The sequence below is a fragment of the Rattus rattus genome, chromosome 11 (genome assembly GCF_011064425.1).
Source record: "Rattus rattus isolate New Zealand chromosome 11, Rrattus_CSIRO_v1, whole genome shotgun sequence".
NCBI lineage: Eukaryota > Metazoa > Chordata > Mammalia > Rodentia > Muridae > Rattus > Rattus rattus.
In genome coordinates, this window is record NC_046164.1 from 23650403 (window position 1) to 23663863 (window position 13461).

Here is a 13461-nt window from a genome sequence, read left to right on the forward strand (position 1 = left end):
CCTGCCGTGTCCCCAGTATGGATGGGACATGTTTCGTGGCATCTTTGGATGGATAGAGAGAGAACTAAGACTTTAGAAAACTCACCTGACAATATCCTACCCTGTAATTACTATTCCCTTAGCCCCACTTTTATGACAACAACATCAATGCATCAAAGACTGACTCAGAATATTTCATGACAGTTTAAAGCTACCTCTTGATCTGGAGCACTGATGTAGGAGGGGCGAGTTAATCCACAAAATGTCATCTGTGAAAAAAACACACACTGAAAGAATATTCCTTACTTGGCCCTAAGTCATATCAAGTCAGCTCTCTGCTCAAGCTCTCTTCTCCATATAATACACACACACACACACACACACACACACACACACACACACACACACACACACACACACACACACTAAGCCAAGCTGGCCCACCCAAAAGGCCTCGGCCCCAGACGGCCCCTCTATAATAACATCTACTCCCCGCTCTTCTTCACCATGGATTCCAGCTCACCTACAGCGGCTCCAGGAAGCCTGTGAACACCACACCTCAGCTTGTTCCTTGTTCCTGTCTCTACGCTTATGACCTCACTCCACTACACGCTTGCTTGTGATCCGGCTCCCCTCATGAAAGCGTGTGGTGCAACACAGAGGGGCTGTGTCTGTCAGGATCCCTTCCCACTGCCTGGAAGAGCGGCTGAGTCAGGCAGCCCTCATTTGGTTGCTGTTGACGGAATGAGTGAGTTGTCTAGGAAAAAAGAAGAACTGCTCATCTGTTTTCTTGATGCTTGCATCTGTGTTTCTTGTGGCCAAGACACTCTACAGTCGTCTTTCAGGGATGCTGTAAGGGGATTGTTTAAGAACTAGTTCATGGATTGATCGATCCACCATTCTACACAACAACTCTTCACAATGCACATTGGGACTAGAACAGTACAAAGTCATATTAAACAAAAACAACTGTTTACACCAAGCTATCAAAGAAGTCCTGTAACCTGCTAAATGGTAAACAACTTGAATTTAGAGGACTACAACTATCTGTCATAACTAGTCTCCGACTATACCCAGGATGCACCACACACAATGTTAAGTGCATGGGCACAGCTGGGTTCTGGTAAACTATACACATAAAGCCATTGAAATGCGCACCCCTGTCTTGTCAGTTGTCAGGAAACCACCCATCCAACTCGGGAAAACCAGATTGCTTCTATAGCATGGCCTCTGTGTCTGAGACAAGCTGGACCTGGTGGTGTATAAGCTGGTTTGCTGAACTCTGGTTCAAGCCATCCTAAAGATGGCTTTGGGGGCAGGGGAGGTAAAGTGCTTGTCCAGCATGTGCAAAGCTCTGGGTTTGGACTTTCACACTGAGGAAACACATGGGCTTTCCCCACGGTTACAGTAAAATACATCTGGTCCTTGAATCCCTTAGCTTCCCTACAACTGAGTACACACGGAATCACAGCATTTGTTGGGGGACAATTATCCCAAGAAACTGTTTAACTGAGAACATGAGCGTCCGTAGCTCATTTGGCTAACGCTGTCTGTCCACTCTGGATTTTGGTTATCTTCTCTCACAAGTCTTAGCTGTTTCTTCCTTGGCTAAGCATCTTCATCTTTTATCCGGGTGATAAACTCTTAGTCCTCCTTCCTCTGTCAGAAATGAGAGGGAAGTGGGGGCAAGATGGCCCATCAGTTAAAATCCTTCCCAGAAGTCTGATGGCCTGTGTTCTATAGCTGTAACCTACACAAAGACAGGAGAATCAACTCCACCAAGCATATCACACACACACACACACACACACACACACACACACACACACACACACACACGTGCACATGCACACACATCCCCACACAAACATACATTCATATACACACACAGGTGTGCACACATACACATGCACACAAATACACATGCACTCAAACACACATCCATGTATACACACACACAGGTTTACACATATAAACATACATCCATGTATACACAAACACAGGTTTACCCACAAACACAAACATACATCCATGTATACACACACAGGAGTCCCACATACAACCCACACACACACAGGTGTACACACACACAGAGACATACATCCATGTACACACACACAGGTGTATATACACACACACACACACACACACACACACACACACACACAAAAAAAAAAAATCAAATAAGAACTATAACAAAATTTTGGAGACAGAGAGAGAAGGAGAGGGAAGGAGAGACGGAAAGAGACAGAGACAGAGAAATGGGGGAGAGGGGCAAAGCTTCCCGGCCTTCGTATCAAGGGACAGTGTAGTATAATGTTTCATGATCGAGACTACCATGTTTTGCTTTCATGACCTTTCCAACTCTTCCGAGCGCACCCTCTTCTGAGCCCCAGAACAAGAACTATTTTTCACTACAGGTGCTGCAGGAATTCAAGGTCATCTATTCCCCGTGAGCCATAAAATTAACTCAACAGACCAGGCTGTGCAAAGGCACAGCCAAAATATGGTCTTTCATAACTTGAAGTAGGTGATTCGAATATATATTATATATTCTTATATAACAGCAGTATGTGAAAATACAGAGCTGGACACCACACGCCTTGTGGTAATGGTCACCTGGAACACAGTGGGCACTAACATGAGATACGTGTACTTGACCCTGGAGACATGATAGTGAAAAAGAGTGCTTTGCCCTGGGTCTTCATATCCAAACGCTGGGTGTCCCAGCAGTGGAACAAGAAAGAACTACATTACTGCCTCTCATCGTCTCGCAGACTCTACCTACCCCGCCCAGCAGAAAACCCAGATTTGAAAACAAATCTGCTGGAATGTGGAATGAAAATTTTTTTAAGTTCTTTGAAAGACCTCTCTAGTGTTCTTCTTTGAAGATTTTTCCATGTAAATCAAACCCAGATCAACAGGCCAGAGGGAGCCATCAATCCCTCTATGGCAGATTCACTGTGAAAGCCAAAGACTCCACGAAGCTTGCTCAAATGCCAGGCTGCCACGGACAGTCTCCTGAGGAGGCAGACTTGGCCTCCAACTTTGGCTTTTCCGGCACACAGTTCACTTCGTGCCAAAGTCAGCCATCCTCAAAGCTGCCCAGTCCTAGCAGATGCTCAGCCGCTCTGCTGAGCTTACGACTGTGAGATAAGTGCAAGCTGAAGAGGCTTCCTTATCAGAGAGAGCTGGAGGATACACACTTAGCTTCGTCTTGGCCTCTGAGGGAGTTGCTGAGGTTAATGGGAATGCTGGCATGCAGCTTCAAGGGGAAAAAATGGCAACCAGAAATGGAGAATGAAGCTGCAGAACTAGAGCTGCCTGTCAATCCGGCACAGGCTCGCACGCTCTTGGCCTTCTGGGGAGCCCCGAACCCCATAGGAGGACAGCTGTGTGGCCCCAAGAGCTGTGATGCTGGAGGAGCCGTAAGCTCCCTGCTGTCACAAAGCACCACTGTATAGGTGGGAGAGGGCCAGAAACAATGGAAATCTCTTTTTCTCAGCATCTGAGAGGTCTGAGGTCCAGGGTTTCTCCTAAGCCTTTCTCCAGCATGTGCGAGGTTGCTGTGCTTACTGTCTCAGTACGTTTTCTCATCTTCCCAATGTCACGCCCACACCCAAGCTCCTCTTCCTGTCAGACACCTGTCATGCCGGGACAGAGCCCACCTCGACAGCCCTTAACTTCATTCGAGTTGAACTTCTTCAAGACCCTGCCCCCAAACAGGCTTCCACTGTGATGTAGGATTTCAACACATGAATTCTGAGGGGGCACGACATAGCCTATGATATTGTGAGAGCCTCTACAGAGAATGAACACAGAGACTGAAGAAAGGCCAACTCACCTTTGCCACCTAGCACCCAGCATGGAACCTGGTACACATACAGAAAGGGATGGAGTAAATACAGGAGCTCCAACCTCTGTGCACAGCATTCCAGGCCCTTGGTCTGCACCCCCTTTCCATTCTGCTCTTCTTTAGGCGACCCCCGGCTACCTACACCTTTCTGACTACACCAACGGCTCCCCTATACCTAACTTGAGGCGCATTCCCTCTCCATACCGTCCTTCCCATGGCTTCTCCCCTCTAAATATATCATCACAAGGTGTAAGCCTTGGAGGTTCACACAGCAGCTGTCTAGGCCTGGCTGAGAAAGGAAAGCCGTATTCCTTTACTGCACTTGCAGACTTTGAGTGCACAGTATGAAGCCAATTTCCTTGGCTCCCCTGACCGAGGGTAGGTGGGGCTTTCTTTTACCCTTCAGATGTTCAGTGTCCAACACTCAGTAGATCTCAAGTGCCACTTGAAGGCCCCTTATTCCGCCCTCCCATAAATATTTGTTCAGCGCACTGACAAGTGCCATTCTAGGTGGCGGGACGTATCGGCAGGCAAAAACAAAGAAAAATTCCTGCCTTTTAGAATTCTATTTGCATACATTCTGGGAAAATATATACATGTGAATATATATAATGTGCCATATATCATACAGTTTTTAGAGGAGGAAAGAGAGACTGACTTAAGACGGAAGGCTAGAACTCAGTGTTGGAAGGTGGTAAATTCCACAAGGGAAGTCAGATAAGAGGACTAGGGACTGAGCATCAGCCCTAGGTACGTCTGCGTTTCCAATGCATCAGTCAAAGCCAGGGCAACATGAATAAAAACTCAAGCAAGGGAGGAAGTGACCATGTAGATACCAAGAGAAGAGGATACCAGCCAGCACAAAGGCCCTGAGGAGGAATATGGCCAGTGAGCCCAAAGGGCACCATGGATAGAGTGGTTAGCAGGCAAGAAGACCATAACAGACAAAGTCACAAGAGCCACAGATAACTGGAGCCCTCCAGGCTGTTAGCAGAACTTCATCTTCTACAACGAGGAGGGAGACTTTAACCTAAGTTTTCAAAGAATGTCATACATGCCTGGAGTGTTGATGAGGTCATTCTATTGAGAACAGAAACAGAGAAAGGGATTAAATCAGAGCTGTCAGCTAGGAGGTCACTGGCATCAGCTGGGCCAGGCAAAAGGAACAATTAGGCCCCGTGGCAGTGTGGATGGCTGGGGTAGCCCGTACTTGGCAGTCTCCGTTCTGAGTTCTCTCCTATCCCTTCGCACTACACAACACAGCAGCAGCACCACCGATAGGCTGTTGCCATTGTGGCGCCAACCGCTCAGGGTGGCTTCTCTCCTACACAAACCTTTTCCAAAACCCCGGCTGAGGCCAGTCTCCTGGTTTTCACATCCATTTCTGGCCCATTATCTCAGACACCTTCCCTTTACCGACCTCTGCCTTCCATCAGTTCTATCAGTGACCCTTTTCCTTAAGATCCTCCAGGCCCTTCAAAGCTCACGGCACATGTGGTCCACTATGATGTCTTCCCAGAATGCTCATGCTAATGTCCTCCTTGCCCAGATCTCACCCCCACCCCAGCTATGTACCATCCAAGCCTGAGGCCCTGCAGATCCTGTGGTGCAGGAAGTGATTAAGGATGGAATCCTTATGGAGGAAGCATGTCACTAGGCAAGAGCATGCTGCCCTTTAATGTTGGTCGCATAAAAATCCAGACCGCTGTCCTCCTTGCAATCTGAGAGGACAGGGTCACGCCAGGCTTCCTCACTCATTAGGAGAGCTGGGAAAGCTGTGTGCCTTCTTCCCCATACACCTCAGCTCACAGGTCAACTTTCTGATCAGATACTGGGGCTTCCCTGAATTTTTTAATTACTCAATATGACAGAGAACAGAATTTACTGAAGCCATGACCATCTTTTCTCCTTCAGGATCCCATGGCTGTTGTTTGTGATATCATAACCACAAATACTTATATACACATAAAGAAATATATGTGTATACACACACACACACACACACACACACACACACACACACACGTGAACTACCACCTTACTCTCTCCAATGAATTACAATTCCTGCACTGTGGTTTAAAAAAAATGGTTAGAACAAGGAGATCAAAACTCCCAACACAACTAAGGTAGGGGGGAAAAATCAGGTATTAACATAGACATCTAAAGATAGATGGGTAAAAATATTGGCTTGTCACTTGAGCTATGTATCAAACCATTTTAGAATTTGGAAAGTCTCTGAAGTTCTTTCGATATTAGAAAATTCACACATCAGTTTTTTAAATGATATATTAGGTGTTACTTACTGAAATGTGGAGGTGTACAGGATAGCCCACGGTTGGCTCTCCAGACTACCACTGCCTACGGTCTGAAGATACCATCTTCACATCTATTATTAAATTTCAATATTCAAATCAGGATAAAAATCATGCCAAAGAAAAACCAATAAACCATTTCCAGAGAAGCCTAAGGGGACAGTCATGCAGTTGCTGCTACGAGAGTACAAGGGACTCGTCTCCTTTGACCTGTGTTCTTTGTCTAGGGATTTTAATTAAGAAAAATGCAAAATCTGGATGCAGCAGTCATGAGAATCGAAGTGGCTTTATCTGGGCATCAGTCAATACTCCCAGTCCCAGCAGGCAGGCCTTCCTCAGCAAGCAGCTCTGCTGTCCAATCAGAATGAATGACCTCCCAGAGTCAGCCCAGCTCTGCAGCCAGGAGAGCAAACAGAGCTCAAGCCCAGCCACTCCAACAGCAAACAGAGAGCAGAATGGTGCCTTCTGCACACTTGGGCAGCAGGGGCTTCTCTGGCCTTCGGTCATATTAACCAAATACATTTGCCTTTGTGTTTCTCCGCTCCGGAGGGTAAGTGGGTAGGTGGCCGCTGTGCTTGGTGCTAAGGGTCAATCCCAAGGCTCATGCCTGGCAGGGAAGCAGGCAAGCATTCTCCTCCCAGCTACATCCCTGGTCCTCAGTGTTCTACCTAGCAGGCTTTCAAGGCAATGTTTACTCACTTAACACATACTTTGCCCTCTCTCTCTCTCTCTCTCTCTCTCTCTCTCTCTCACACACACACACACACACACACACACACACACACACACACACAACTACTTCCTCTGTGCTTACAGAGAAGAAAGACTGAAAAGAAACACTAGGGAAAAACATAGTGAGAAGGAGGGAGGGGAGAGGGAGGAGAGAAAGAGGGAGACAGGGAGAGAGGGAGAGAAAGAGATGGACGGTAGCCATGGCTAGAAAATCCAAACAATAAGAAAACGAGAAAAAGAGAAACATCCCGAGTACTAGTGGGTGAAAATTTCACACTGCCAGCATGTATGCCTTAAAGGGGGTGGGGTTCGTAGCACATGAATTTACAAAACCTTCTCTCATTATGTGTGTGCACTGGTATTTCATGGATCTTTGTAACCCACCACCCGAGCAGGACCACCTCACTCCTTACAAACATGCTACAGTACAGCTTAGACAAACACCTTGGCACCGAGTCTAGCAAGCCTGTTTGAGACATGGCTGCTGACCGTGGGGTCCAAGAGCATCTGGTTTACAAGTTAGCTTAATCTCATGCCAGTCCCCTTTCTGCTTGTATCACACTGCCCTGCTTTGCCTCCAACTGCACCATAAAACTGATGGACAAGCCACAGCCATCAAAGTCAAACGGTAACAGAGACTCCATGAATCCAGCCGCGAGGGTCCCAAGCAGCTCGGCTTTCACATCAGTCCTTTCTACACTCTCGAAGGCAGACACAAAACAGGAAGAAAGGATAGGATCGATTACCATCTACTATATACTTCACTAACAACACTACCATCAGAAACTGCCAGAAACGCAATAGACAGACCTCGGCCTCGAGCTATCAGAGAAAGATCTTGGTCCCTGCATTGTCAACTTCTAGACAACTCCCACAGCAGCCAACACAAAGAAAGCTGAGGCTCCCACAAAAGGTATGCAGTCCAGTAGGTGTGCTGGGCAGCAGGGATAGGCTTTCCTAGTCTTAGAAGCTACGTGGGAGTATCCAATTCCCCCTGACAACTGTAACACCTCTGGCAACTCCCAGTAGGTGGACGGAGCTCAGGGCTGGGCCGCACACATCAGCCAGGAAACACGGGGAGACTCGTGTTCTGCATTTGTATTTCCATCTCTGGGAGTGAGCTGAGGCATTTCACAGGTAAAGGTGTTTGAAACCCCTACCCATGGACCCCCTCAACCTCTCCCACAACTTGAGCAGAAATAACAAAAGGCCAATTTCCCAGACTTAGCCTGTGTAAATGTTCAGCACTGTCTCTGGGAATTCCTAAGTATCTGATTCAGTTATTACTATGGTTGAGCTTCTAAACCTCACTAGTTATCACTTTAGAAAACGAGAGAAGCATAGCAATGCACAGAGTTGGCTGTGTGCTACCCACTTCATAGGGGTGCCATTGTTTACGTGGATACGCCATGGGCTTTGAGGAAAAGTCTGGATTCAGCTATTAAATTATGTCATGTGAGAGAACGAGAATGACAGCGAGAGAGTGAGAACAACTTATAGGAATCAGTTCTCTCCTTACACCATGTGGGATATTGAACTCAGACCATCAGGACTGGCAGCGGGGATCTTAACTTGATGAGCCACTTGGTCAAGCTCTGGGTTCAAATGAGTAGATATAAGACTTGAACGAAAGCACTTGTCATCTCTAATACTGATATCACTAAGCCTGTCTCTAAATTTCTGCAGCCATTTAAAAAGGACGGTTTTAAAGAACAAAATTGAGAAGAGCGTCAGTAGCATACAGGGCATGCTCAACGGAACGCTTCCCGCATGTGCACAGCCTCCCTGACCCGAGAAGGGCTTGTCCTCTGGCTGTCTCTCAGGAAAGGATGCTTCGTTCTGTTTCCCCTTGGAACTCCCACAGCAGCTTTCGCCACAGCACATCTTACCACATTCCTCTGGAATTTAACGGAATTGCACTTGAGGAAGTAATCTAAGTCGGTATCCCTTATCTCTCCTAAGTGAAAGCCTGCTCATGATCAGTGCCCATTTCCAGTCCGCTCTGAGAATCAGGGATTGAGAACCAAAGAGCTGGGCTTGGCAGTTTGTCTCTGAGAAAAGTCTTGGTAAAGTCACTAATTATTGTCCAACCTCCCTAGTCACTCAGACACTTGAACCAGACACCAGACAAAGAGGCACAGCAGAGACTAACTCTGCAAGAGTCACGCATCCTCGAGAAAATTTAACTTATGAAGTCAGTATGGAATAACTACCGGGACACTAGATTTTGTCCTCACACGGGCGTCAGCTACATGACAGTTATAGTAACCATTTTCTCTCATTCTCAAAAGGGGCTGAGCAGGCGAACTGCACAGAACAATTTTGCAATGCGGGCCAGCATGGCGCTAATGCTCCTTTCTAAAATCAGTTACTCATTTAGACGCTGTCCGTGTGAAAACAGTCACTGGACTACTCCTGCCTGTGAATGAAACTGGGGATCGAAACTTCTCTGAATACCTGATTAGTTTGCAAATTCCCATTTTGAACAGTTACCGTGTCAGAATATAGATCTATACTGGAACAGTATAATCAAGACTACATCTTTTATTCATCCCAGATCAGTACAGGATCCAGAAAGCACCGTTTGTTCTTGTATCAGTAATTGCATTAAAATACATAAGCATTCATGACGCATCACTCACATATGGAATCTGTCGTGGCTTTTAAAGGGAACCTATATTTTGGGTTATTTAACATGAAAACTATAAAGATAAGTAAAATACCGAAGATGTAATATTCCAAGCTCTATCAGAGCACTTACCAAGTGTGGTCTCTAGGAATAAAGGCACCTCCCTCTTAATACTTCAGGGCATGGGGATATATTGACCGGATTTTGTGTTTATGGACAAATGATTACAGCCTGGAAGCTTTGCATTTGTAACTGTCCTATAACCTCAATGGATCAATCTTTCTGGACCCCTAACTTTACTGCCTCCCCACACCCTCCCCAAAAAACCATTCCAAGTAAAGGGCAGGAGAGGGGTCACAATCACTACCTATATATTTTTAATCCAAAAGAGGATTAAGATAGAGGTCACAGAAATTTTGATGTTTTATTCAAAGAGAAAACAGGCAACAAATTCATTACCACCTTCACGAAAAGCAAAGCATTGCTCAGACTTAAAGTCAGACAGGACTGGGGCCATAGCTCTGTGGCAGCACCTGAGCTCAGCATGGAAAAAGCTGGGTTGGACGCGAAACCAAAATGAGGAGGGTAAGACACAGCAGCAGATACGAGTGCTCTAGAGGACGTGCCTAGACTGGTTCTGCACTGACTTCCACCATCACAGAGAAACTCAGAGACACTAGAATTAAAAAAAATGGAAGAAGAAATGTGGACAGAAGGTCTCTGAGAAAAAAGGCAATTTTTTTTTCAAATGGAAACAGGCCACAATGAAAGTCTGGTTCTCAAATCTTTTCACAGAAAGACCTCCCTGAGAAAAAGCACAGTCAGAGGGATAAGCACAGAACCAAAGAACCAAGCACAGAGAGGAGCCGTACCCTTATGAGTAACTGATTTTCTAAACTGTATCGTGACGAGCAAAGGACAAAAGAGTGCTCTCAGCAAACGGTGCTAGAATATAAATTAAAAAAATACAACAAAGGCAGTTTGGAACTCCCAGCATAAATACCCTCAAATGGATCAAAGACTAAGATGTAGGCCTAGGAGAATAAAAGTTCTGTACAAAACAGCAACAGGGGTTATCTGTGAGCTTCGATTAAAGCGAAGAGTTTTACGACATCGAAGCCAGGAGCTTCAGGTCTATACTGGCCTGTGCCTGCAACACCACCATGTGGAGGCAGAGGCAGGAATACCCCAAGTTTGAGGCCGGCTTGGACTACATAGCAAATTTCATGATAGCCTCTGCTACAAAGGGAGATCCCGAGACAGAAAGGGGAAGAGAGGGAGAGAGAATGAAGAAGGAAAAAAAAACCATAAACTGAACTTCATTGTCATCAAAACTTTCTAGCCATTGAGGATATCATCAGTAAAAACATTACACATATATAGTTTCCTATGTGGATGTAATTTAAAATTAATTGAAATTTACATCACGTCACTGCAGGGCATTGTATTGGTTAGTCTGATAACAACTGAACACAGGCTACAGCCATCAGAAAAGAGAGAGCCTCGCTTAAGAAGCGGCCTCCATAAAAAATTACATCTTACATTGCTGTAGGTGTGCTTGAGGGCTTTTCCTTAATTAGTGATAGATGGGGAAGGGTTCAGCCCACTGTGGGGGCCATCCCTGGGCTGGTGGTCCTGGGAGTACAAGAAAGCAGGCTGAGCAAACCATGGGGAGCAAGTCAGTAAGCAGCATCCACCCATGGCCTCTGCATCAGCTCCTACCTCAAGGTTCCTGCCCAGTTTGAGTTCAGAGATGAACAGTGATGTGGAAGCAAAGGCCAAATACACCCTTTCCTCCCTACGTTGCTTCTGCTCATGGTGTCTCATTATAAGAATAGTAACCCTAACTAGGAGAGATGTAGAGGAGAGACTCCATCAAGAAAATTAATGAAAGCAGTCAGCGATTAGGTGCTGGAGGGACTGAATATGAATTTTATATCAAAACTATATACATAGAGAGAGGAAGAGAAAGAAAAACAACCCAGTGTAACAGCAGGCAATGAATAGCCATTTCCGTGAAGAAAGTACAGAAGTGGATGCTGGTATCCAACTAGACATGATACAGCCTTTAAAGGAGAAAAAAGAAAACCACACACCCTATTAAACACTATCAGTATTTAAAAACATGCTTGATGCGGTTGTCACAAACAGGGTCATTACACAAAACTCAACTGTGCTTCTATCTATGAATAGCATATAATCTGAAAATGAAATTTTTAAAAGTTCTATTTGTAAAGGCATGCAAAAGAGCAGCAACACAAATCTCTCGGGAATAAACTTAACATACAAGTGAGGGAGATGAACCCTGAAAACAACACACGGTCAGGAACCAACGCTCTTAATGCTGTGAAAGCACCAATGTGGCCACAATCAAAAGGCTGGTTTTACATTCAGAACGCAATTAACAGTAAGGAAAAATCACAGCTTTGCTACTTTTCTTATACACCCCAGAAATGACACCGCCCACAGTGGACCTGGCTCTCATACATCAATTAGCAATCAAAAAGATGTCTCACAGCCATGCACACAGCCATGCCCACAGCCGATGTGATGGAGACCATTTCTCAGATGAGGTTCCCTTCCCCTAGGTGTCTCTAGTTTGTGTCAAGTTGACAAAAACTAACCAGTACAATACTACTTATGTCAAGATATATTATCAAAGGCTGCAGAACACACAAACCACACAAAAAATAAAAAAAAAGAATATACAATACAAAGAGTGAGCCTAATATAAATCTCAGACTTTAATAAACGATATCAAAACTAATAAATGTGCCTAAGTAATACAAGACATACATAACAGGAAAGGCAGTGACAGTTCTATGGAAACTGTATTTTCTGCCCAATTCCTTTAAGGCCTAAACTTATCCCCTGAAGAAGTCTACTAAATTTAAATAGAGTAAGTCATGCTAATTGTTTCAAAAAAATCAAATAAGGAAAATAAAGTCTCACGTTCCCAGGCCCGGGGACGGGGGCAGCTTCACACATCGGTGGTGTACTTGGATTGGCTGGATGGAAGCCAGATGAGGTTTGGTGAGAGCAGCAGCCCTGCCTGGGTTGTTAAACTCTGGGCAGCTTCCTGACAACCTCTCATTTGGCTGCTCCCCAGCCATTGTATTTACAGTAAATAAGACAGCCCTGCCAGCGTAAGGAATTATCTTCCTTATCAGCAATTTGCTCTAAGTATAGGCTCTGGGAAGCTTCCTTTTAGACTCGAAAAGCAAGTAATTGAGTTAAATAGATTTTTAACTGTTCCTGAAACCGAACTCCCATTTCTCCTCTGACGGCTCCCTCTGCCAGTCCCTCCACCACCCAGAACCGACTTCTGCCCCTGCTTCCATGCAACCTGTTCCACTCGAGATGTAACGATTCCACCCAGCGCACTAGCTCCACACTGGCCTGTCCTCTGCACTTCAACCCCGTGAAAACAGACACTACCCCACAGCCATTTTACTTTGAGACCTCACAGGCCAGAAGCCACTGCCATCATGGTGTCTTAGATACAATGGTCACCTGACCCACCATCTAATCTGTCTATAAAGTGAAGCAGATGTTGCTTCAGGGCTGATTCGGGGGTGAAAGCTCTGTATGCAAACACATAGGCACATGCGTGTCTGTTTATGTGAATGTGTTAGAATGTGTGCATGTCTATGTGTGCCTTTTTACTTCTACTGTGTATATGTGTACATGTGATATATATATAAATATATATATTTATATATACAGACATGTGTCTGTAGGTATATGTGTGTGCTTGTATGTATATATATATATGTATTGTATGTACAGATATGCTTTTATGTATATATATGTACATGTGTGTGGCTATTCATACATGTATATCTGGGAAGCTTTATATATGTATTTCTGTATATATATATATATATATATATATACATGTATCCCTCCTTCCTCAACTTCTGCCCCTCCCTGCTCTATCTCTCTGCTCTTAT

At 45.2% G+C, this 13461-nt stretch overlaps 1 protein-coding gene across 1 annotated transcript in view; it reads right to left on the minus strand.

Moving 5' to 3' along the window:
* The window catches only part of Apbb2 (amyloid beta precursor protein binding family B member 2), a 317577-nt gene that overhangs the window by 228944 nt on the left and 75172 nt on the right, over nucleotides 1-13461 (minus strand). The gene's annotated exons all lie outside the window — the stretch shown is intronic.